The 27482-nt window shown below is 36.4% G+C and overlaps 1 protein-coding gene across 20 annotated transcripts in view; it reads right to left on the bottom strand.

The window, feature by feature from the left end:
* The window catches only part of MAP2 (microtubule associated protein 2), a 287600-nt gene that overhangs the window by 81467 nt on the left and 178651 nt on the right, over positions 1-27482 (bottom strand). For 19 of the 20 annotated variants that reach the window (XM_044241471.1, XM_044241470.1, XM_044241469.1 and 16 more), the window contains one exon: positions 24542-24619. The exons of the other annotated variant lie outside the window; for it this stretch is intronic. The gene's annotated coding sequence lies outside the window, so the exon portion shown is untranslated. The remainder of the gene's footprint in view (positions 1-24541; positions 24620-27482) is intronic. 20 annotated transcript variants of the gene reach the window in all.

The raw sequence follows: 27482 nt of genomic DNA, 5'->3' as shown, positions 1-27482 counted from the left end.
TATAAAGATCACAGATCCTACCTAACTGCCCCTAACAGCTGAACAGCTGCGAGGTGGGGATCTACCACACAATCACCTGGTTTGATTATTAAACTGAAAAGCTGCCTGAATCCTTCCCCCTACCTCCCTTCTAAAAATGTAGTTTGAGAATGAGGGCAAGGGAATTATTAAGTTGAATAGAAACGTACTAAGTCCGAGACATTTATTTCCAATGGGAATCTTACCTGGTAGAGCTAAACACAAATGCCAGTATTAATGGGGATACAGCTACCTGTAATATGGATTTTTAACAAAGAGATCCACGAGGTTCAAATTTCTCATTATATCAGTATGAGATACTCGCGTGACTTGATCATATCATTGCTCTTATACCGCATATTGCAAGGCCCCAGTATTCATCTCAATTAAGATACACAGTTGGAAAGAAAGCTGGGAGAAAATCTTGTGCCACCAAAAATGTCAGTCATGGACTTGAGTGGTAAGCTTCAATCTTTGCTAACCTTCTTTTTAAAGATTTTATTTATTCATTTTATTTGAGAGAGAGGGAGAGAGAGGAGTGGGCAGCGGGAGGAGCAGAGAGGGAGAAGAGAGAATCTCAAGCAGATTCAGTGCAGAGCACAGAGAGCATGTGGAACTTGATCCCCGAACCCAGAAATCACCACACTAGCTGAAACCAGGAGTTTAGCTGACACAGCCACCCAGATGTCCCCTACCCTTTTCAATACAACCATTTCCTCTTGATATTTGAAAGCTCTCTAAGAACAGATTTATTTCTTCTTTCATCAAAATTCCACCTTTTAAAATTCTAGTTCTTAAAATCCTAGCATTTTCCCCTCAATAAAACTTAGGTCTACTCTCTCAATCTAATGCTCTTTGGCAAAAGCACATGTTTTCAACCCAGCTGTTGAACCGCTGACCATGGCTACACTCCAGTTCATTTCTTTAATGACTAATTATTTTTAAAAAATGTAAGATTCATGAGTATTTGTCAATCTGTCATTGACTTTTGATTCTAAGGATAGGAGCCAAATGATATGACTTAGTATTGATTAGATTTCTAACCTATTGAAGACTCAGTGTATATCACCTCATATTAAAACCAGAATGAAAACAGTCTTTCTACAGATTAAGTTCCCAGTTGAAATGGTATATGGATTAATTCCTTATCTATTTACATAAAATTATTCAATTTTATTTTGAGGTAGATGTGATGCATAGATGTTTAAGGCTGCTGAGTAAAATAACTACTTTTCCTCATACTGAGTAGAAGGTTTTATTACCTTGAATCAGGAGCCTTATAAGTAGTCAAATCTCTTGGATAATTATAGCTAAGTAATCCCAAGAAAGAGAAGAGATATATAAGTGAAACACTGGAAGGAACAACAAAACAACAACAACAAAAAGGAACAGAAAAAAATTAAAAAACTAACTTCATATAAAACATGTCTGTTTAGCAGAACAGTTCATGGTTTAGGGTAGATATATTCCAATTTTTAATTACTTAATAAATAGAAAAATTTATATCTCATATGATAATTAATATAGATTTTTACAGATACATTTTGTAGCTTTTTGATGGATGTATCAGGCAGCCCCACTATTATTTATCAGATTTCTAGAATATTGATTGCAGTATCAATAATTAGATATCTCGGGGCACCTGGGAGGCTCAGTGGGTTAAGCCGCTGCCTTCGGCTCAGGTCATGATCTCAGGGTCCTGGGATCGAGTCCCGCATCGGGCTCTCTGCTCAGCAGGGAGCCTGCTTCCTCCTCTCTCTCTCTGCCTGCCTCTCTGCCTACTTGTAATCTCTCTCTGTCAAATAAATGAATAAAATCTTAAAAAAAAATAATTAGATATCTCCTATATTGAGATTCTATTGTATTTAAGTGTATCTGCTTTTCAAACTGTCCAGGCCTAAGACTGTAATGCTCTGTTTCAAAACTCTGGGATTTTACTTGAGTCTCTATCCAGATTCTTACATGCATTCATATATATCTAAATAGTTATTTTTCTTTTCCTGTGAAAAAAAATTTGGACTTGCCTACAGGCAAACCAAAAGTCTGCTTCTAATTCTTACAGAAAACACACCTTTTTGTGATATGATTGTACCTAGCACAAGGATATACACAATAAATTAATTTATATTGTAATTTAGAATTAAGATATGTATTTTGCCAATTTTTTATATTTCTTAGACAATCAAATAATCTATCACTTTCCACATCTTCCTTTAATTACTAGGAACTTTAATGCTTAGCTACAGTATTTACCCCATTCTAAGACTTTGGTACTATGTTCTATTTCTTATTTTATATATAATTTAATTGTAAAACTTATCAGATCTTTTCTGAAATCAGGCAGAATACATGTTATAAATAAACAATAACTGGACCTATTACCTTCTGAAAATTTACTTTAAGGTATCACTTTTTAAAGAAATTATGTATTATAATTTAGTACACAGTAGCTCTTATGTTATCCCTCATGTATGTAAAATGAATAAAATACAAAATGAATAAAATACAAAATAAAATGAATAAAATACAAAATAAACTTAAATTTTCTTTACACAAAACATGTATAAGATCTTACTTAATATTCTATATCTTTCAGATAACTCCTAGGTCAATAAATTCTCATGAGAAATACGATTTCTTAGAAAAACTAACATTACTGATTTTTTAAAAATTATATTTCTTTCTCTCTCTCCTTTTTAAAAAACATTTTATTTATTTATTTGGGAGAGAGAGAGAGAGACCACACAAGTGGGCACAAGGGCAGAGAAAGAGGGAGAAACAGAATCCCCACTGATCGAGGAGCCCCACACGGGGCCTGATCCCAGGACCCTGGCATCATGACCTAAGGGGAAGGCAGAGGCTTAACCGACTGAGCCACCCAGTTGCCCCATAAAAATAGTATTTCTCTTTTATCTATCTTTCTTAGAATACTCTTTTAATTATCATTCAAGCAAATGTTGCTAATAAGTGCATTGTAACTTTCAAATGACAAGTGACGACTTATATTGGAGGTGGTGAAAACCACACTTTTGTTGGTTCTGCCTAATGGTTTAAAATGTGCACATTAAAACTAAAGCATTTAAAGACTAGTTTAAAAAGAGTCATTTTCATCTGGACTTCCACTTATCATTGGACTACTGGAATATTGGACTACTGGAATATTGTACATGCAAAAAAAATAGTTTGATTAAACTCTGAAAGTTCTTATACTTTCTGTTCTTTAGAGCAAGTAGCACATAGATATACTTATTCAAGCATATCAAACAAAAGTTCCTGAGCGCATATGCCCCGAGAGCTTGCAGATAGAAGAAAAGAAGGTACAACTGTCACATTTTCTCCACTATTTTAAGGGAAGAAATAAAAAGTAAGCAGAACCACCTAGAAGAAAATGTCCCTGACAGTTCTAATGTCTTCCTAAGCTAGGGATGAATTTCTTTTCTCAGGGCTAAAGATGCAAAGCAGAGACACATTGTACTAAAAAAAGAAACCATTTTCTGATTTTCTACCTACTTAGTTGGAGGTTTTCATATTTCTCTTTCAAAGTCTCTTTCAAAGTCTGAAAAGGGCCATGCAAAAGTTAGATGCACACAACTAACACAGATAGTAATATATAAACCAGCCCAAATGCCACTTCAGATGGGTTTCAAATATTTGTTGAATGTTGAATGAATTAATCATCAATCCCCTACCTTGAGATAAACACATGGAAAAACATTCTGACCGTTATGGATGTTTGGCTAACACTAGCTCACTGGGTGAGAAGACAATGGTTTTGAATTTAATTTTCAGGCATGGTAGCTTTGAACTCAAGTTCTAACTCCATTGAAGGGCGTGTAAAAAATGACACCAAGTTCAAAGAATAACTAGACCTGAGCATGACCTAGTATACATAAGAAAGACTATGTGACATGTAGGTTTAGAAATATCTTTAAGATAAACTATTTTGTCTCATTTCAGAAAAAGTACTTAAATCATGAAACTGACACAGTATTTGGCAATCATCTACTCCAATGTACCTTAAAGTGTTTTCAGCCAATACCTCTGCTATTGATCTCATAAATTAGAATTTCTGAAAATGGGGATTGGAAATTGGTTTAAGTAGTTCAACAGGTGATTCTGATATACTAAAGTTTGGAACCTCATGCTTCCAGGAAAGCCTGCTTCACAGGATTTCAGAAAAGAACAGGGAGTGATAGTATTACATACACAATCACCCTGTAGAATAACTGAAGTAGAAGGTTGAGACAATTTTTTTTTTTTTTTAGATTTTACCTATATATTTATTTGTTAGGGAGAGAGAGAGAGAGAGAGCAAGCACAAGCAGGGGAGCACAGGAAGAGGGAGAAGGGGCTCTCCGCTGAGCAGGGATACAAATGCAGAAGTCCATCCAGTGTCCTGGGATCATGACCTGAGCTGAAGGCAGCCACTTAACCAGCTAAGCGACCCAGATGTCTCTGAGACAATTATCTTGATAGGTCACAATGTCATTCTCATAAATAGAGGCTAAAGCTTTCACTTCCTCAGTCTGGTACATTTATGAGGAGGCAATTGTGTCCAATCACAGGAATGACTGCTTTTAGTCAGCTTCCTGGTAATATGCCAGTTTGTTGTTGTGTCTAATCCTACTTGAGGGAGGCAGAAATATCTCAGAAGAATGGTTAAAATTACCCATTGTTTGTGTAAAATTCACTTTGTATTTTGAAAGCAGTAACTTGTCCTCAGTCAATCTACATCTTCAAACTGTCTTTAGAATATTTATTTTAGATACTCCTTGGCATTCAATAACGGTTTAGGACAAAAGCACATTTGCTTAAAATATCTCAAATCCGGTTATACATTTTTTTATCTGTTAAATCATTTTAGAAATGGATGTAGGTTAATAAACATGTTGTGAACATGTGATATTCTGAAGTAGCAAAGTTTTCAAGGAAGTAATTGAATGTTTTAACATCTAATTTAGATGCATGCTGAAAATGTCATTTAGCAGAGTAGGACTTTTTCTCTCAGGATTCCCATATGACCACAAACCACACTGTTTTTCTTTGGATTACGATATTAAAAAGATCACAAAGCACAGAAATAGTCGCTGATTATAGTTATTACTAGGCAACATTAAATACTCTCAAAAATTGGCAAAAGGAGAAACAATGAAAACTTGGAAAATCTAAAGGAAAAATACACTCTGTGCCAGATAGGCATGTCTCCATTTTTATAATGCTCTTGGCACGAATAGTTCTAGAATGTTTTCTATGATATGTTCTGCCCTGTCATCATGTAATGTACCAATTCAATAAAAAGACTGGCATTGTAATTTTGTACTGCTACAAAAGAGTAAAACAACTAGTTATATAATACAATTAATAAATACTGTTTCCCTTTTCCATGTAGGCTTATTATGTTTTATACTATTACTATCCATATCAGTATAGCAAAACAGAAACTTGTTTTGACCCCTAACAGTATTAGAAATTTATGTAGAATCTACATCTTTGCTTACAAATGTTGAGTTCAAAGCTTAAGTAGTTGTTGACTATTTAAGCTTTAACCTGACTATAACTCTCTATCCCTTCTCTTTGTCTTCCACGCAAATCTGAGGAAAAAGGTCTTGGCGGCACGAAAAAGGTCTAAGTTGAGAATCCAGATACTTGTTTGATGTCTTCTCTGTTCTTTTCAGACTTGACTATAAAATACCTATAAAGAGGATTCATTCATCATCACACACCATGTCTAATAAACAATTTGTATGAAGAGAGTTGATAGCTGCATTATTTCTTATGATATTGAACACTGTACAAAACCCAGCGTTAGGTTATTGGTGGAATTACAAAACAGAAATAAAGCATAATCCCACATAAGTTGGAAGTGCTCAATGAACTCTACCCATTATTTATTATTTATGCCTTTTATGTAAACATTTTTAGCAATTGGATCCAGTGTGTGGTTTGTCCCATACTGAAAAACTGAGATGAGAGAGAGTAAATTATTTCACCAAGTTAAATCCTGCTTGGGAAATCTGGAATGAAAGCCAAATCCACTAATATCCATATCATCGTTCGCTTCTTCACCAAGTGGTGAAACTAGTGGAATGGACTGGAACTAGAAAGTCCATCCAGGTAACACTAATCTCATAAGTCTGTTCCACTGATAACAATCTACCATACTGAACTGGTAAGATACTTTCTGTGACCATGGGGTACAACCTCTATTTCATAGCTCTACATTATTTCTGACCCATCTTTCACAGTATATAAAAGGGCTAATGCATACCTTATATACATAATTGAAATAAATACTAATTAAAATGCTCTAAAGCTCTAGATTTTACTGATGTTATTTAGCTAAGGAGCAGCACTTAGGTACCAAGATATGGTGGAGGAAATAATAGATTTCCAACCAGAAAATTAGGGTTGAATCCTGACTCTTTCAATTACTAGTTTTGTAAACTTAGGGCACTAAACCCAAATGTTAGTTTCAGATGCATGGAACAAACTACAAAGCATTGAACAAATACCTTTTGACCCTTACATCAATATTGAACAATACTGACCGATACATCAATCCTTATCTATACAAGGAGAAATTCAATCGTAAGAATTGCACTGAAGTTTTCTTTAAATAAGTATGAATTGAAGCATCAGAGAAATTTTAATTTGGATTTTGACAATTAATGATTTTGTCTTAAAATTTTTCCAGTTTAAAATCTGATTTTAGACATGTCAGACAAATCTCTTTTGGTTACGAATAACATGTGTCTATGGAATTACAGACATTCTCAAGGGAAAATTAGGTCTAAGTATTTACTTGCACTACTGTGGAGTAAAGATCCTTTAGTTCTGGGCATCTAAGAAGGCTCTGACTGGGTAGTCAAGTGGCTACGATCTAAAAACAATGACTAGTCCTTGAGGCAAAGATGCTTCAGAGATTTCTTTAGAGAGCTATACCTTAGATAAACTTGAAGGCTGTGTTATATATCACAAAATACTAGAATTGAAAACAAAAAACCACCAAACAAAAGCCAAAAAGTTGGAGAAGAAAATTGTCATCATGAAAAGAAAATTAAATGAAGGATGGAGAATTGGAAGTGAAGGAGGTATAGAAGGATATGTGCAAAAATTAATGACTTTATGGTTTTCCATGACAGGAATCTGCTTTTAGCTATTTAAGACAGAAGAAAGGATGAAAACCTGGAGAATTATAAACAAGATATCATTGATGCTGCTTCCTACTACTTTATCTCATCTATTCAATTCCTTCATATTTTGATGAACAATTCTCCTTCCACAAATGCAAGCCATGTGAGATTTCTTCTAATATGTTTAGACTGAAGTCTTATTCCAAATACAGTAAGTATATGGGCTTAGCATAGAACGTCATAGCATTTATCTATATTTCTTTGAACCTAATGCACTCCTTAACAGTAGATGTATTTAAGCAAAAGCCAAACGTCCATCCTATTATGACTATTATAGAATCAATTGTGGTTTTGACTGATGGAACAATGGCATATACAGCTGCTAAAATGCCTTTCAATTATAAGATGACAAATCTTAATTCATCAAACAAGTAACTGAAAACCTACTCTAAAACATTAATGGAAAGGCTCTATGTAACAAGAAATAGGGAACGGTTGCATTGGGGATAGAAGAAAAATAGATAGCCCTTCTGCTAAAGGATCTCACAAACCAGCAACAAAAATACGCGTGGTACATGCAGATAAGACAGGAAGTTGTATCCTGGAAAATCAATATGGTGTCCAGATAGGAATCTCCCTTTGTCCCTGCCCCAGCTTCCAGGTATTCAGAGAGAGCTGCATTCTCACATTCCCCTAGGAGGGACTGCTGGATAACAGGGTTTCTAGGACAAATTCCCTTTTTCTGGCTCCATGATATGTGGTTGGGGCTTTGAGGAAGGTTCTGGGGGTGGAGAACCTCTTTCTTGTGGCTTTTGCCCCACTTTTATCCGACAGTGTTTCTGACCTAGAAGGGAACATCACTGTCCCATTTTATAAAGGGAAAGTTGAAGTACAAAGGAGCTGGCCTTTGGACATTGTTCTTACAATGTCCATCTGAGCCACCTCTGGATACCAGAGCTCCTGTCACCCTCTTATCATGTGCTGGCCTAAGATAGGGTCAGAATGTGAGAACCTCCCCCAGTAAAACGTTTCACAAAGACCATCCCCCCAAAAAAAGGAAGCCGCAGAGGGACATAAACAGCTCCTTCCAGGAGGAAATAACACCTGAGCTGAGTTTGAAGGACAAGTAGGAGCTAGTCAAAGAAAGGAGGGAAATCTTAATAGGAAAAATGAGCACGGAGGATCACATCTCACAATTTTTTAAGACTTGGTGTAGCCATCATCTTGACATTCTGAAACTCCAGTTTGCACTTTGTGTTGAATGGTCCTCCCTATTTTGTCTGTCTTCTTCAGGAAGCTGTGAGCTCCTAGAGAGAGGGCTGTGTTTAATTCATTTCCGCACCTCCAGCACCTAGTACAGTGCAGAGTAGGCTCAGCAACAAAACAACGTTTACTAAACAAATGAATGAGGAACATGTGTAAAGCCCGCAATTGTTCACTATGTTCCAGAAGTGATGTGGGACATGTGGAAAAGAGCCTGACAGGAAGGCAATGGCGGAACTGTCAAAGGAGACATGCTTAGCCTCTTTCTGAAAGGCCAAAAAACACCCATGGAAGATGTGAGACAAAGGAGTGACATAACCAAGCATATTTTGTAGAATGATTAATCCAACAGTGGTATTAGACATGAACTGGAAAGAGGCATGAGCATCTCTTAGAAACGGTCCCTTTAGGAAAGGAGCCTGTAGGCCTCGACTATGCTGGTGTGACTGGGATTCAAATGAAAGGCTGGATTCTACATTTAAATAATTAAAATAAAAAAATAATTAAAATTGATAATTAGAAGAAAAACATAACCTTTTCTTTTAACAAAATGGCATATAAAGTGTCTCTATTTTCTGTATCATCTGCCTACTTACATCCATTTGTTGTAAGATGGGGAATGATAAAAATATAAGGTTTTATACCATTTTGAAAGAAATTTACCTTATTTCCTTTCTTTTTTTTTTTTTTTTTTAAGATTTTGTTTATTTATTTGACAGACAGAGATTACAAGTAGGCAGAGAGGCAGGCAGAGAGAGAGGAGGAAGCAGGTTCTCCAAGGAGCAGAGAGCCCAATGCGGGGCTCGATCCCAGGACCCTGGGATCATGACCTGAGCTGAAGGCAGAGGCTTTAACCCACTGAGCCACCCAGGTGCCCTCCTTTCTTTCTTTCAAAAAGATTTTATTTATTTATTTGACAGCGAAAGAAAGTGAGAGCATCAGCATAAATCCCAGGACCCTGGGATTGACCTGAGATCATGACCTGAGCCAAAGGCAGATGCTGACTGTGCCACCTAGGCTCCCCTCCCTTATTTTCTTGATTTCAGTTTATTGTCCATTTATTGTCCATTCAACTAATACCTCTGTGGAGCTCTTTTTCATTGAACTATATAGTGTTAGAGAATGTTTTACTTGATTTTTGATGTGTAATATAAGACAGAATTACTATTATTATTGCTTTTTTTTTGAGATATTACAGCAGGTTACAGAGACACACAAGTCTGGTCAGGTCTGCATTCATCTGATCAGATATTCAAACAAGAAAAGGAACAATATTGAGAAAAAGTCAGAGCCCACATGACCGAAGAACTCAGTTTTTCCTTGAGAGGCACTGTTTATAATAAACTATTTTAATGAGTATGTATTGAGCTTTCATCTAATTTTCAGATAGTTATCAATCATCAACAGTTTTACTATGCTTTCTGGTATTTTATTCAATTAACATTTATTGAATACCAGCTTTATACTAGAATCCTGTTAGGCATTTGGAATACAGTGGTGATTAAGATAGGCATTCTGACCACAAGCAGTTCACACTATAATCAGGAAGGCAGATATAGGTGGAAAATGTAGGTTATAAGATAACACTGTAAATGCAGTGAGAGAGGACATAGCAGGTGCTACATGAAATTAAACTTTCTGAGTCATATGTATTTAAAAGGAAAAAAAATGGAAGAAGGCAAAATATTTGCATTACATGCATTTTAAAATGTGTTGACCATCTATATTCATGGAAAGCCCCACATCTAGTTAATATTAATTTTCTTCTAGAGAAAAGTAAACTATGAGTCACATAAGACTAAAGTATGAGTCATAAACAGCAGATAAATTTCTCCTTTCTTTTTTTTTTTCTTTCTCTTGGATTTCAGGCAGCCTGTGTGCTATGTCATGCTAGGCCACCACTGCCTGTGATGGTGACTCAGGGGAACTAGAAGTTGAAAATAGCTTGTTCACCATCAGTTGAGTTGGGCATCATTTGGAATTCCCTCATAACTCAAGTCTGATCCAATTGTCTTCATATACTGTTTGACTTCTTTCTCTGAGCAAACCTATCTTTGTGTACCCTGGAGTGAACTCAAGAAATCAGCTCCATTTTTATTGCTTGTTATTTGTATTCTGTCAAACTTCTGGAGTGATATGATGTGACAAAAATTTGTTAAATCCTCTAGGACTGAAATGTATGTAATTTGTCTATGTTTATGAGGAGGTAAAAAATGGAGATGGAAAAAATATTCAAGTCAACAAATAACCACAATGATAAATCTTTCTAAAAAGACAATATATTCCAGTCTTATATGTGAAGGTCTTAATGTAGCCACAGATGTGGCAATATTTTATGATGGGTCTGTACATAAAACATTTGGATATAAAAATTGACTTATCATAGCAAATCAGGCATACAGCAAACTTAACACTGGCCAAGAGTAAATAAAAACATGATCAGGAATGTAAAAAATGTTAAATTAATTAAAAAAAATAAACACATTTCCGGGAAAGTCATAAAATTCTTGAAGTATATTAATTTTTTAATATACTCATTGTGCTTACTTTTAATTTAAATCTAATACATTTTTAACATGATAAAGGTTGGGAACTTTATGTTTTTTTTAGTGGCAGTAGGAGGAGAGACATGGGGACAAATAGGGTTGCTGAGAAATCTCTGGACAGGTTAGAGGTGTTACTGGTGATAACATCTCTGTAAAAGAAAAGGTCACTATGGACTTCTCACCTTCCTGGGTTTCCAGATGAACTGAGGCAAGAAGACCATGACAGCAGTAAATCTGCTTCATTTACGTAGGTTCTGTCTGAGCTTTCCTTTGGCACTTTGTAACTTTTAGATTTTTGATATGTAAGTCTAAGAAGTCACCTGGATATTTTAATAGAAATAATGAATAGGAAAATCTGAAGAATCTTCCTGTCTCTGTCAGTGTTAATCGCTAAACTATTTTTTTGAAATTCTTTTCAATTTTCTGCTGAAGAGCTTGGGTACCAGAAGTAAATATATAGACTAAGAAATGGCTTCTCAACAATGGGAAAGCATATGGACTATTTCTCTATGGTCTTTTTAAAGGCTCTATATAGAGCCTTTGGTTCAAAACAAGGAAAGAAAATCACAAAATCTACTTAAGGTTCTCAAAATGCTTAAGCATTGATAAGTAAAACAAAAAATGTTTTTCTTATGATTTTTCTTTTTCTTTCTTTATGAAAGCCTATAAAGAATACAGTGTACGATTACCAAAGAGAAATGTTAGGATATAGCATCAGATTAGAGGATGTGGGTATAAGACTTTCAGAGACTGGCTCACAGATCTCCATTAGGCCAAACCAAGTAGTAGCAGACCACTCATTTACACTAAGGACCAGTTTTATTTATTTATTTATTTATTTATTTTAAAGATTCATTTATTTGATAGAGAGAGAGAGAAAGGGAGCAGAAGAGGGGTTGAGGGAAAGGGAAAGAGACTCTCAAGCATACTCCCCACTAAGCACAGAGCCTGACATGGGACTTGACATTCGCTTGATCTCATTATCCTGAGATTATGATCTGAGCCAAAAGCAAGAGTTGGATGCTTAACCAACTGAGCCACCCAGGTAACATGACAGTTTATTCTCTTAATCCCAGATGAGACTTTTCAAAAATGTGTGACAGAAATAGATGGAAAAAGCAATTATTTTTACCCAACAAAGTATGGGACCAAAAGATCTGCTGCTTTGGTTTTTTTCAAAATGTCTTATTTTAGTTAAAATAGGAGGTGAATCAAAGAGAGGAAATTCTCCAAATTTAAGTTAGGAATTTCAGAGTTGAGTTATGTAAAAATATGAACTCAAGATGGAATCGAGAAACTCAGTGATACAAAAATGCTCTAGGTAATAGCTTTTCTCAAGAACAAGAAAATGGTTGTTAAACAATTATTCTTTAACTTGACATGAGATCCATATTTCCAGTAGACATTTTAGCTGAGAATTTCTAAGCAGCAAGTTTTAATTTCATCTTTTTAGCCTCTTTCTTTGTTTTAACTTAAAAATAAATTAGAATTAAATGTTACAACTAAAATTATATCCCATGTCTGGCTTTGTAATCTGAGACAAAAGGAAATGAACATTTCAGTTAAACATAAATGTTTTCTTGGTAAACTCAGGAAAATACAAATTATGAGACAAAGTCACATATCTTTTGAGAAACCATAGACCTGAAAAGTAAAGACACCAACATTGCTCAGGAAAAAATAAAAGTATTCTCAGGAATACTTTACAAATAAGACAGAGACTACCTCTCTCATCCTTATCTATAAGAAAATAAAAAGTGAGCCAAGAATCTTAAGCATGGTCTGTAAAAGAAAGAAATACAAGATCAGAAAATTTTCTCCTCTGATGGTGAAATTTAATAATATATATTGAACACCTATTGTGTCACAGGCATGGTTCTAGATGCTGAGGATATGCAAATATTATCAAGACTTACTTCTGGGTAGCTCAATGAGTTAAGCCTCTGCTTTCAGCTCAGGTCGTGATTTCAGGGTCCTGGGATTGAGCCCTGCATCAGGCAGGGAGCCTGCTTCCCACTCTCTGTTTCTCTGCCTACTTGTGATCTCTCTCTTTCTCTCTCTCTTTCTCTCTGTTAAATAAATAAATAAAATCTTAAAAAAAAAAAAGACTCAATTTTGGCCTTCAGGAGCTACTGAGGGAAACTAACATGTCCCATGTGACATGTGACAATATGACAAATGCTTTAATAGAGGTGTAAAAAGAGTTAAGGGAAGTTCCCAAGAAATCAGAAATTCATGGGAGACTTCAGAATGGCAAACTTGCTTTCAGTGTTGAGGGGTATTCATGGTGACAAGGGCACAATTCTACACAGGAAAACAACGATGCAAAGATGCAATGAGTGAGCTGGAAATGTGCTGGAAAACATCAAGGAAGTTTCGGAATGCCAGAAATAAGGGTAGTGGAAGATGCTGCCAAGAGAGGTAAGCATCTAGACAATGAGATATCCATGTCAGGCTGTGCAGTGTAACTTGTATCATTATTAATGGCATACCACTGAGAAGCTTTGAACGATGCTGATAAGACAAGCCAGAGAAAGGGTGGCAGAAGGTTATGATCAAAAACAGAAAAAGTAGAAAGATGGGCAATAATGCAATAATTAATGAGTGAGCAATTAAGAGTTTGAATGAAGGGAGCAGTGGGATTGGAAATGGGGGAAGATACACGATATTTATATTGACACACAGGAAGGTCTCTCAAAATGCCACAGGTCACACTAAATTCCTATCCTCTTGATAGTTACATTTTAATGAGGTGATCATACAGTAACCCAAACCCTAATTAAAATGTAAAATGTAATATTTCATATAAGAATATTAATGTTATTTTTGTTTTAAATTACTAAATTTAACCTTTAGAGTATTTAATATAAACTTGAACATGAGAAGAAGATAGCAAGGCAAGAGGAAAGCACTATTTTGAATAGGATGGTCAGAGAAGCATCTCCAAGGAGGTAAGCTCCAAGAAAATGCAAATGCTATTCAGGGTGCTTTTAAAAACAAAGTTTCCTTTAGAATTCTTAGGTTCCATGAGCGTGCGGAGAAAGGGGAACCTCCTACACTGTTGGTGGGAATGCAAGCTGGTGTAGCCACTCTGGAAAACAGTATGGAGTTTTCTCAAAAAGTTGAAAATAGAGCTATCTTACAACCCAGCAATTATGCTACTGGGTATTTATCCCAAAGATACAAAAGTAGTGATCCAAAGGGGCATGTACACCCCAATGTTTATAGAAGCAATGTCCATAATAGCCAAACTATGGAAAGAGCCTAGATGTCCATCCACAGATGAATAGATAAAGAAGATGTGGTACATATATACAACGGAATACTATGCAGCCATCAAAAATGAAAGCTTGCCATTTGCAACGACATACATGGAACTAGAGGCTATTATGCTGAGCAAAATAAGTCAATCAGAGAAAGACAATTATCATATGACCTCACTGATATGAGGAACTTGAGAAACAAGACAGAGAATCATAGGGGAAGGAAGGGAAAAATGAAACAAGATGAAACCAGAAAGGGAGACAAACCATAAGAGACTCTTAATCTCACAAAACAAACTCAGGGTTGCTGGGTGGGGGGAGGGATAGGGTGGCTGGGTGATGGACACTGGGGAGGGTATGTTCTATGGTGAGTGCTGTGAACTGTTAAGGCTGATGAATCACGGACCTGTACCCCTGAAACAAATAACACATTTATGTTAATTAAAAAAAAAAAGAGGAATTCTTAGGTCCCCAAAACAAGACCAACTTTGATTGTAAACTGAAATTAGTTAACTGTAAACTAGTTGCTACCAGTATTTGCAGTGCAAATTAGTTAATGCTGAAAAGGAAATAAGTACTAAAAACAAGAATGTATGCACACTGTTTCCCAGTGGCAAGAACTTTCTAGTATCACAGCAGTCTGTTCTGGAAAAATGTCTTTTTCATTGTTTTGGTCATTTGCTCTTTATTTAGGATTGATTACAACTGGATTTTTCCTAGAGCTCTGTTCACAATGGTTTCAAATGACTCAAGCTTTGGCACCCCCTCACTAAAGTATTTGCCTTGGTGAATTCTAAATTTTTCTTACAGAAACTGCAACTGTCTTACACTCAGATTGCCTTCTGTAGTAATTACCAAGCACATGGTACAATTGGAGTCCTTGACACTCATTAAAAAAAAAAAAAAAAAAAAAAGTGCAGGGGGTGGGTAAGAGAAAAAGTAAAAAAAAAAAAAAATCACAAAAAATTAGGAGGTTTAAGTAAATCATTCTACTACTCAGAAAAAAAGATCTAACAGAAACACAGAAGGAATCAGCCTCTGGGTTCAGCCATGCTGGATTTTTGTTCATCATTTCCCATTCTTTCCACACAGGCTGAAACCTCAAATTTCCTTTCTTTCTATGCTTATAGAAAAGGCCAGTTTTATTAGGGTTTCTTTATTTAAACATGCTCTCTGATGCCATGAGAACTTGATTAGATTGCTACCTATTCCTCAAAGGGGAAAAGGAGTTTTAACCTTCCAGGAGAAAAGTCATCATACTTTTACTGCAATGCAGTATTTTAACATATCCAAGCATTCCACAGGCACAGGAAACTGAAATTCCATGACAGAATTATTTAGCAGATAAGTTGACTTTATAGAATATCTAGCTGATAGAATGGCTTTTATACAACACTGAGGCATGATATTCCATTCATAAAAAAATAGATGCACTGCTACCCTACATATAAATAGCAATATTTACTCCAAATAAATAAATGAAACAAATACAAAATATACTGTGAGGCTTATTGTATGATCATTTGTGAGTTCATCAAACCAAGAATTCTTTAAAATGTTCGCAAAAGTACACACTGTGGGTATTTTTCCCTCAGTATTTTACCTTTACTTGTTATTTTTCTTTAAAAGGGACTATCCTTCTTTGCTTCAAAATGAGTTTTGAATGTCCCAGTCATGTCTTTTTTCTTTTTTAAAGATTTTATTTATTTATTTGACAGAGAGAGAGAGATCACAAGTTGGCAGAGAGGCAGGCAGAGAGAGAGAGAGAGGGGGATGCAGGCTCCCTGCTAAGCAGAGAGCCTGATGCAGGACTCGATCCCAGGACCCTGAGACCATGACCCGAGCTGAAGGCAGAGGCTTAAGCCACTGAGCCACCCAGATGCCCCTAGTCATGTCTTTTTATAATGAATTTTAGAAATTCATTAAAGTATAAGCATTTATTTTATTCCCCAATGAAGCTTCTTCATCTATTAATTAATCAATTCATTCACTTTTAAAGAAGTTATTGAGAAGGATGTCTGGGTGGCTCAGTTGATTAAGCGTCTGCCTTTAGCTCAGATCATGATCCCAGGGTCCCAGGATCAAGTCCCACATTGGGCTCTCTCCTCAGTGGCAAGTCTGCTTTTCTCTCTGACCCTCCCTCCTCTCATGCTCTCTCACTCTGTCTCCCTAAAATAAATAAATAAAATTTTAAAAAAAGAAATTATTGAAAAAAAAAATAGGAGCAGTATTGGGCACTATGCTTTTTTTCACCATTATCCTCTTGGATACAATGCTTAGTTCTATAAGGAAGGTTTTAAAAAATATCTTTATTTGTGTAGTGCTGTAAAAATTAACTTTGATGAACTGATATATCAAATACATTTACCATTTAAACATGGTGCTGAGATTATGATTCACAGTTTTGTTTCTATAGTATGATTAGCATCTATTCTCACCAGGGTTTGAGTTACTGGACCCAAATGTTCAAACGCATTTATACTGGAGACAGACTTTCCTTTGGTTTCACAGAGACTGCTAGCAATTCATCAGAATCTCTCTCTTCTTCTTCCTGAGCACATAGCAGGAGTATATTTCTTATCTATCCTTACAGTTAGGTGTGGTCATACGATTCAGCTCTAACTAATGGAAGTTTGGCTCTTCTACACTCCCTTGTACTCCTCCTTGGTCTTTGCCCCCCTACCAGATGGATGGCAACAATGACAAAGTAAAACCATAAATGAAACGATCCCTTTGTCTGAAAGGAATCCCAAAAATCTTTATCCCTGGTTGACTATGGGAAGGATAGACGGGCTCCCAACCCAAACACCCAGGCAGGACTATTAACTGAGCAAGAAATGAAGTGATAATATATTTCTGCATCTATTTGTTTTAGTAATTAGCCATCCTAACTAACATACTTGGTTTAAAGCAATGTATGGTAAGATTAGGAAGAAAAAAAAAAAGGATGAGACTAACAGAAGTAATATCGTTCAATGAAACTCCATTTATGGCCTGCAGTGCAAGTCCTGGTAGCAACTGGGATAGTTTGTGGGTGTTGGAATGGAGGAAGCAAGAGGGCAAACTTGAGCAAGGAGCATTTCCTGCTCTTACGCAATCACCTTCCTCATGCCCCACCACTTTCTTGTGTGAATGGAGCCAAGAGGACCCAACCTTTCCCTTGGTCCTCTTGTAGCATCGGTCTTCCAGCCAAGATGGAGACAGAATTTGCAACCACTTACAGATAATCTCAAGACAGTCTCGTGTTTGTCAAGGACAAAGTGGAAACTCTGTTTTTCCTGAAGATGGTAGAAGAGAGAAACGTTGACACAACCTCTACTTGGGTCTCCTCAGTCTTTCCATCCTCCTTCACTGGCTTCACCTTTCCTTAGAGGGGTAGCTCTATTTTTGTTAATATTAGTTAATATTAGTTTTTTGTTAATTTTTTGTTATATTTTTTAATATTTTTGTTAATATTAGTCTGTTTGTCTTTTAACCTAGCTTTTCTTGTTTCCTCCAAAGCTTTGTTTCCTAAACTGTCTCCTTGGGGACTCATGGTGTTCGCCATCTCCTCTCGTTTCTTTCTGACTATAAACCTGCTGTTGTTAGCGATCACACACAAAAGAAATGGCAGTAAAACCACCACTACCACCTTAAAACCCATTTGTAAATCTGCCTCCTAGGGCTATAGCCTGTATCTTTTCCCCCTCCTTTATCTCTCATTTATTGGCCACATCCTCTTTCAATCATTATTTAGTCATTATTTACTCATTATTGTTATTAACTATTAACAGCAATTTATTAAAATATTATTTTGTTTCAAATCTGATTACATGGTCCTGGAAGCACAAATATGGCAAAGGACAACACTTTTGCTTTGGAGGGCTTCTCAGAACTGGAGAGGAAGTCAGAGATGGAAACAATTACACACAAGATTATTTCTTCTGTAGGTCTCCCCCTACTCTCCCCCATATTTTATTTATTTAAGAGAGAACACGAGAGAGAGCATGCACAGAAAGAGAGGAAGAGGGAGAAGCAGACTGCTGATCTTAGGACTCTGAGATCATGTCCTGAGCTAAAGGCAGACACTTAACCAACGGAGTCACCCAGGCGTCCCCTTTTTTGTAGTTTAGATACACTTAAAGGGTACTGGAAGCCCCTTCTTCCTCAAAGGCACACTTAATATCATTTTTTCGGGGGGAGAGCTGGAGAAGGAATGACATGTGGATTAAAAACACATAAAGGGGACAGTAGGTATTTAGGCAAGAGTTACAGAAATAACAAAGACAAGAGCAATGTGAGAGAAACATGGCTTACCAAGAGAAATAAGTAAGTTAAAGAAGAAACAAGTTTCCTGCCATGGTTAGAATGAAGGACAGGCAACTGAGTAAGACAGAGGGATTGGAGATTGTCCAGAAATGGCTGCTGGGAGCCAAGTTCTGAAGGGTCTTTACTGAGTTGGCTACTTTATATTATAGGAAAATTTTAAGTAGGAAAAGTAAATGATCTGATGTATATGAAAAAAAGGTCATGTGGAGAGGCGGGTTGTAAAAGTATCAGGAAAAGGGCAACTCATCAAAGGGCACTGAACAGCTCAGGAAAGGTACTGGAGGTCAGGCAGAGAGAACAAGGGTGTCCAGCCCTTGGATTATGAGGTACTTCAGTAACCACAACATTTTCCTTCATCTGCTTAAGCAGAAAAGTAGATTTCCATTGGTTTCAGCTCCTTTTCCAAATTGACAGCGACAAGGTTACTACCAGTGGTCAAGAATGTTCTGTAGGTGAATATCCAACAAGATTTGACTCTTAAGACCTTCCACAGGAAGCCTCTTTCTTTAAGTGACTTACCCTCATGGGCAACAGAATAACTAAATGCATACTGACCATTCTTTCAGAGTCCAAGCATTAGAAAAAGTGCCATCAGCACCCAATTGTTGTCTTTTCCTATCTCCATTTGGCCAAACTGTTAAAAGGCAAGGCTTACTAACAGCACCATCCTGACAAGAACTACAGCCTTCTGTGGCAGGTGGTGCCCACCTCTGCCTACGGAATTGCAGCCCAAACAGTCTGCTCGGAATTGCCGAGGAATCAGTAGAATGTGCTTATGACTCAGCCCGTTAAGTAGGAGGACTGTTATTGTTATTTTAACTCCTGCTAGAGTATGTGGGCAATTCTCCCTTTCTCTGTCTCTGGTTAACCATGAAACGTCTTTCTTGAAAACCTCACCCCTGGAATAGGTTCTTGCTCAGTAAGAGCCAGAACAATTTGGGGTCTGGGTATAACCGCCAGCTGATAGTACAGATGAGCAGAGGCTTTCATTAAGGAAACATCGGATATCCTAATTTACCAATACAGTTTATTTTTGGAATGCTTAATCTGCCTTTAAAATTATTCACACAGAGGGCCACGGGCCAGAGCCGAGTGCTGATGAGATAGTAATCAGCATAAGCCAAGATACTTATTTTCAGAGATGATGGTGAAAATACCAAGTTTTCCTTCTCTTTTCCCCACTGTTGAGGTTATTGTGGTCTGACAGTTTGTCTCTCTCTTGCCAAGTGTTCTCAACAATGTAAACACTCGTCAAGTGCTGCTCCTAAGGAGCATTGTGAAAATAAAAGAAAAAAAAAGTCAGCCTATTTTACAGAAAATTGTGTTAAAATTCACCCATCGGTGAGTGAAAAGATAAACATCTATTCTGAAGATAAAGCAAAATCTAAGTAATATCAGGTTGTAGCAAGCCTTTTTTTTTTTTTTAAGGTTTTATTTATTTGTTTATTTATTTATTGTGAAAGGAGGGAGGGGCATAGAAAAAGAAAGAGAGGATCCTCCAGCAGGCTCCCAGCAGAACACGGAGCCTGAGGAGGCGCTAGACCTCACAACCCCAAGATCATGACTTGACCTGAAATCAAGAGTAGGCACGTAACCAACAGAGCAACCCAGGTTACCCACGTTGCAGCAAGTCTTGATATTGTTCTTTAGATAGAGGATGGCTGGTAATTATAAAATAAGTATTTTCTGCTCCTGAGATGGATTTCTCATTTCTACCCAGCTGATTTGTGCTTAATTTGTCTCTGTGGTTTTGATACTATAAATTAAGATTCAAGATTATATCTCAGTAGAATAAAGTTTTATTTTTTTTAAAGGTTTTATTTATTTATTTGACACAGAGAAAGAGAGAGTAGGCACAAGTAGGCAGGCAGAGAGAGGGGGAAGCAGGCTCCCTGCTGATCAGAGAGCCCAATGCCGGCTTGATCCCAGAGCTCTGAGATCATGACCTGAACCAAAGGCAGAGGCTTAACCCACTGAGCCACTAAGTGCCCCAGAATAAAGTTTTATCATAATGCTATAAAATCATGTGTCAAAATCGTGCATGAAAGTTCCTCAGCATTCCAGAAGCAACTAACTCTATTAAGACAAACAAAGAATCCTTAAAAATGCAACAACCACCACTGATGTTCACTGAAGACATCGTGTCTATTCCACAGTAACCCTTGCATATCTAGTCAGTCCTTTAGCAAGTGAGGGTCCTCCAAGATGGAGACACTGTTCTAGACACAGCTGAGAATGTCACACAGTCTCAGTCCTCAGTTGGGGGGAAGGATGTTGAGATGATGTTGGGGAAGGACAAGAAGTCAGCTTGTAGTCACCTTGTTGGACATGGTAGGAGGGTGGGTTTTATACTGAATATTATGGGCAGCCCTGGGTGGATTCTGAGCAAAAGAATTATATCAATTGATTAAGATTTATAAAAGATCGCATTCTGTGACCAACAGACCATAGCAGAGCAAGCTTGGGCACAGGAGGCTATTGCAGTGGTCAAGATGAAAGTGGCCTTACAAGTAGAGATAACGAGAAATGATCACATTCTGGACAGGAACCAGCTTGGTACCATTATTATCTGCTATGAGGCTTAAGAGGATAAAAATAAAATATACCTCTAGTAGGTAGTAGAGACTGAAAATCAACAAATTGTCAGGGTTGTTCATCTCACTGTTATGTTTACATGGAACTTTTGTGTCAAAGAGATGCTATTACATGAAGTAGTAAGACTCTTAAACTTCAGATACATATACCAAGCTCTACATTTAGAATTACATGTATTACGTTTGAAATATTCAATTATAAATTTATAGAACAATTAGCAATAACAGTAAATGATTACAAAGATTATGTTATTTACAAAGCATTTTTACTCTTCTTATCCCATTCACTTTAATCTAATTGGCATGGTTGGGGGACCAGACAGGTAATTATTTGGTAAACAATGTTAAATTGTTTAGCATAGCAAAAATTAAATAGTCACTTTCATGACATTACTGAAGGAGTCTTTGCCATTTCTAAATAGCCTGTTTTCTCTCTCTGGATAGATACTATGTCTTCCCTGCCTGCTTGCTCGCTCTTTCTTTCTTTCTTTCTTCCTTCCTTTCCTTCTCTCTCTCTCTTTCAATTTACTTGAGAGACAGAAGAAAAAAGCAAGAGTTGGGGTGGGGGGAGGGGGCAGAGGGAGAGGGAGAAGCAGACTCCTTGCTGCACAGGGATCCCAATGCAGGACCCGGAGATCATGACCTGAGCCGAAGGAAGGCACCCCTTCTTTTAAAGATTTCTTTATTTTTTATTTGCGAGAGAAGAGAGAGGACGAGGGGGGGGGAATGGGCAGAGAGAGAGGGAATCTCAAGCGGACTACCCGCTGATCCCGGAGCCCAAAGCAGGACTTGATCTCATAACAATAAGCTCATGACCTGAGCTGAAATCAAAAGTCAGGCACTTAACTGACTGAGCCACCTAGGTGCCTCTCATCCTTGCTTTTCTTAAAATCATTCCCTTCAAGTCACATAAAAGGATCCCAGTAAATATTAGTGGAATAAATGAAATTGCTATTTCTGTGTCAAATAGGTTAGGTAGTTTTTCTTGATTCTCTTTCTCTAGAAAGTATAGTTTTGGAATCCAAGAGAAATGAGTTTGAATCTAGCTCTGCAATCACCATATGATCTTGATTAAGCTGCCTGACGTATATGGGCCTTGATTTCCCCATCTGCAAATTTGCTGGCCTGGGAGGCTTACGCAGTCTTGCATGTACTCAGATATACCTACCAAAGGCTAGTTTATCTCTACTTTCTTCACCAACTGAGCCAGAGTAATTGTCTACTCCCTTAAGAAAATAAGTTATGAAAGATTCTCTATCTATAGATCTTACTAATGCATATTGATATTTCATAATTTTACCTTAAACAAATGCTAGAATTAACTATACTGTTAGAGAAAATTAGGGAAAATTGTTTAAGTTTCCCTCATGATTTTTGAAGGAAATATGAGCAATTAACATGGACCAAATGAGAGTGTTTTAAAGTACCTTTTAAATTTCGAAGGCAGTATTTGCACTGCATTTGGGAACAGTCAGTATTTTATCCATGGGTAAATAAAACAGATTTCAATTATTGTATTACGGCAAAAACAGTTTAAAAAAAAAAACCCAGGAATCCAATTAGTTAGCAAGATCCTTATTGCCAGTAAAAGATAGGTTTTCTAATAGGAAAAAAACTAAAACATAAACAGACTAGTACATAAACATACTATGGCATAGTAGCACATATTAAGAACTTTGGATTTCTTATACACAAATGACAAAGATGCATTGAAAGGCACGGTTAAACCACTTTGGCATTAAATCTTCAAAATGCTAAAAATTATTTGGAAGCAGCAATTAACAATACCAAGTACCAAATGACTGAAATGTTAGAATGAATAAACTTTATGACAAAATGAGTCAACCAGATCTTCATGTATCAATATGGCTGAATCTCTCAATATGATGTTGGGTGAAGGCAAAAGAAAGTCTCAGTATGGTACTGGTTAGGTAAACTTTCAAAATGTAAATTACTAACAGCCTATTGTTTCACATACACCATTAAAATATTCGACACACATAGGAAGGTTATATCATCTTCAGGATCGTAAAACCTTTCAGAAAGAAAGGAAAAGAAGCAAGAGAACTTTCGTTTTCTCGAGGATGACTTATTTCATCAGAAAAGATCTGAACAAAGTTTAATATTAGCATTTGTTTAATCCATCTGGCTGATGTTTCAGTATTTATTATAATATTTCTATATTTTTCTTTGAAAATTTTGTGAAGTTTCTAACTTAAAAATAAGGTGATAAAGAAATAATAAAATAATAAAGTAAAGCAGATATTGCTGTGGCCAGTTTAAGATAGCATATTCAGTTCTTCTAGTAGAAAGAATTAAATTAAAATACATTCTTCATTTCATAGTATAAAAAGTCACTCATTTGTATTCTTTCTGTCCCATTATTCTGCTTTAATAGGAATTTTGAGTTTAAAGAAGGATGTAAAATAAAAGAAAAAGTACTGTTTGTAAACTGTGCTAACCTATATATATTCTTTTATTTATTCATGCAACAATTGTAAAGTAACAAGTACCAAACACAAAATAAATGCTGCCTGCTATGACTCTTGGTAAATGCATTATTTATTTATTTATTTATTTACTTCTTCCAGAAATTTGGATAGAACCAATTAAGGACATAGGGGAATCTGATGTGTAGGCCTTACTGTGGCAACATGAAGTTATTCTCAAAGTAATTAATAGCTGGGGCTGGTCTTCTCCCAGTGCCTGCTGCCCTCAGACCTATGTATAAAACCTTGGGTACATCTACTTGCCTCTTCTCTCTCTGCCTCAAATCCCTAATCTGTATAATGGGGGTGATCCCTATATCTACTCCCAGAGTTCTTGTAAGGAATACAGGGGTTACGTATGTAAAGTAAGTCATGCAAGTCACATCTGGCACATAGTAAGTGCTGAGAAAATACTGCTGGTGTTTTTACCCATAGAAGGAGAAACAGGCTGAGCTTAGTTCTCATTTCATAGTTTTCAGTTCTCATTAAAAGTGTGAGAAAGAGGGGCGCCTGGGTGGCTCAGTGGGTTAAAGCCTCTGCCTTCAGCTCAGCTCATGATCCCAGAGTCCTGGGATCAAGCCCTGCATCTGGCTCTCTACTCCGCGGAGAGCCTGCTTCTTGCTTCCTCCTCTCTCTCTGCCTGCCTCTTTGCCTACTTGTGATCTCTGTCTGTCGGATAAATAAAATCTTCAAAAAAAAAAAAGAGTGAGAAAGATCTTTTCACTCTTTCACTATTATATCATTCAAAACATTATGAAGTGCTACTTAATAATCCTAAATCTATTAGCTGTAGAATTCACGTATATGTCTCCCTTATCACACCCGATGTTCATTTCATAAAGATTTTTTAAAAATGTGGTCAAAAGAGAGTTATTTTTCACAAGTATGGATAACTCCTTTATTGCAGAGAAGATAGGGTCTTTCTTACCTACTCAAGGAAGCAGTAAAATGGTAAAATTCGTTATGTTGTATTCTCAAAGGGCTAATAATATGTTCTGGCTTCTTTCTGCAAAAAAAAAAAAAAAAGAGAGAGAGAGAATTTAGGAAATTAATCATTTAATCTGTGATCCCTATGAATCTGTGACATCATGTAGATCAATACCAAATTCAACTTGCGGCTATCTCTTTTCTTATTCGGTAATTATGAGGCCATGAGATGAATTTCGTGATTGTTCTCTATAGTCAAACACTGAGCATTTATAACCAGCTAAGTGCTCTTTCAGGTGTTTGGATTTGAGAAATGAAAATGCTAACAGATGCATAATTTTTCTCACTTTTTAGCTTCGCTCTAGTGAAGCTTCATAAGTATTATATCCAAGGAAAAATAAAATTTTAGGTTGTTTAAACTGGTTTCAGCTAATAAATAGAAGGCAATTGTATTCTCTCACAAGAGAATATATTCATCCTGGTAAATTGTTAATTATATCTCTAAAGGACTGGGCTTCTAGCCCAGTCACATTGATTTCCTCCAGCACAGGATCGAGAGGAATTTTTTAACAACTAATTAAATTTTCCCTACAGCGTACTAAACTTATTTTGACATTCAGAATCCTAAAAGTCATTCTGGATTAGTAGTTCTGCTTACAAATTTCACTAGAACAATACAGGCTACTTCTTACTGAAGTGGTTTCTAGAAATAAGCCCACTTATATAGGGCACTAGGTTTGCTTTGTATCTCTTCAGCCACTCAGGTGTCATCAACCTCAAGCGTTACAAGAAAGGGCAGAGCTGAGGCCCAATCTGAAATCTTTCTCTCTTACAACAGGAATCTAAATCTATGCATCTCTAAGAGTTAGCACCAGGGCTGTGTGATTTCACACCTGGGAGAGTGGATGGACCGAACATATATCCTCAAGGAAGAGGTTCCTCTCCAAGCAAAGGGCCTCAAGACTCAAATTTTGATAACTACTAATTCTTCTTCAAGACCCAACAGGAAATGTAAATGTGGAAAGACAAGAAGCAAGCAGTTGGCTCATTTCTTCTCCATCACCCTTCAAAGAAAAATGTGTATAGGGATATGTGCAGACAGGGTTTGATTCAAGCGTGACAAACATTGACTGAGCCAGGTCCTGTATTAAGTGCTTTTACATGTAATAGTTCACTTAATCTGTGAACATTAACACAGAATATGTAGCAGCAAATAAGTCTTTTAATGCATATTAAAGTTAGACAGGCTTAACATTAAAAAAAAAGAAAAAGAACAGAAAATTTGCAGGCGGGAAGAAACACAATAGAATTCTCCATTCCCTCATAAAATTTGATAGTTATTTTAGGAAAAAAAGTTTGTACTGCCCACACATCTGATCTGAACACAGCTTTTTTTTTTCTTTTTCTTTTTCCACTTTAGTTAGGCTCAGTGGTTCTCAAAGTTGGGATATATATATAACATTATTATAGAGTCCTACGCAATAACTTTAGACTACTGAAAGCATTTTTAAGGGTAGCTTTGATTAAAAGCATATTAAACATTGTAGGTTGATTTTAGAGCAAAAATAGAATGGTAGAGCAGCTGTGCACCTTGTTAAAATGGAAAGCCTTAGGTATTTAATCAATGAATGCTAAATAGAATATCAAACTTTGTTTCTTCCTTAAATTCCCTATTTTCCTTAAATTCCTTAAAAAGCATGTTTTACACTTCATGATTTTGAAATACATGTCCGTGTATGTATCTAAGTGTGTAAATATACATTATACATGTATGCATGCATACATGTTAAAAAACAAACAAACAAACAAGAAAGAATTGCATAGAACAAGGGTCAGCAAACTGTGGTCCATAGACCAGATCAGTCCTGCTGCCTGTTTTTCTCAATACGGTGTTGTTGGCACATGGCCAAATTCATTCATTTCTTTGTTGTCCTTGCTTGCTTCCGTGTTTCAATGCCACAGTCGAGGAGCTGCGACAGACACTGTATGGCCTTTCATGTATTTATATATGACCCAAATGTTTATTATTTGGCCCTTTACAAAAAAAAATTTGTTCACACCTCTTATCAAAGAACACGTTCATCTGAGTAGTACTAAAAGCAATATTAAAAAAACTAATATCCTGTCTTTTATAGTCTTTCCAAATATTAACTCAATAGTTAAATGTCAGTGAAAATGAAATTCCAGCCCTGAACACTTAAAAGCTAATTTCATTCTAACAGAATTGGGAAATTATTGGCCAAAGAATGAGATGATTATGAGAAAATGGCATAAAAAACTGAATCGTAAAAATTTTAGTCATAAAAATAATGCCCCACTTACCCATCATCATGACTTTTTTGTTTGTTTGTTTGTTTGTTATAAAATTAAAATGGTTATGCTTTTTTCTAGACTTTATTTTATGAGAAAGAGATAAATGCCGCCTGGGATTTATTTTTTTAAAAGCAACGTAGGGCCTATTCCATGAGGCACATAAAATTGGATAGTCATTTTATTTTATTTTATTTTTAAGATTTTATTTATTTATTTGACAGACAGAGATCACAAGTAGTCAGAGAAAGAGAGGGGGAAGCACTCTCCCCGCTGAGTAGAGAGCCCGATGCGGGTCTAATCCCAGGACCCTGAGATCATGGCCTGAGCCGAAGGCAGAGGCTTTAACACACTGAGTCACCCAGGTGCCCCTGGATAGTCATTTTAAATGAACACACTGCAGTTAGAAGCAATCATTTTCATTCTAGATCAAAAAGATTAAATACCTTAACACAGATTTTGTTATGACTATTATTTGACACAGTCTTAGTATATGATACCTTATATAGAGTGGCTGCAACCCCCCTACACTGGTATTTGTTAACATTTGTTAACATGCACCAGTGTTTCAAGTCTTCACACATGTTCACTCACTTATTCTTCACCATCACCCTGTGAGACAGGTGACTATT

Source organism: Neovison vison, chromosome 3 (genome assembly GCF_020171115.1).
Source record: "Neovison vison isolate M4711 chromosome 3, ASM_NN_V1, whole genome shotgun sequence".
Classification (NCBI taxonomy): Eukaryota; Metazoa; Chordata; class Mammalia; order Carnivora; family Mustelidae; genus Neogale; species Neogale vison.
This window is presented reverse-complemented; position numbering and strand designations above follow the sequence as displayed.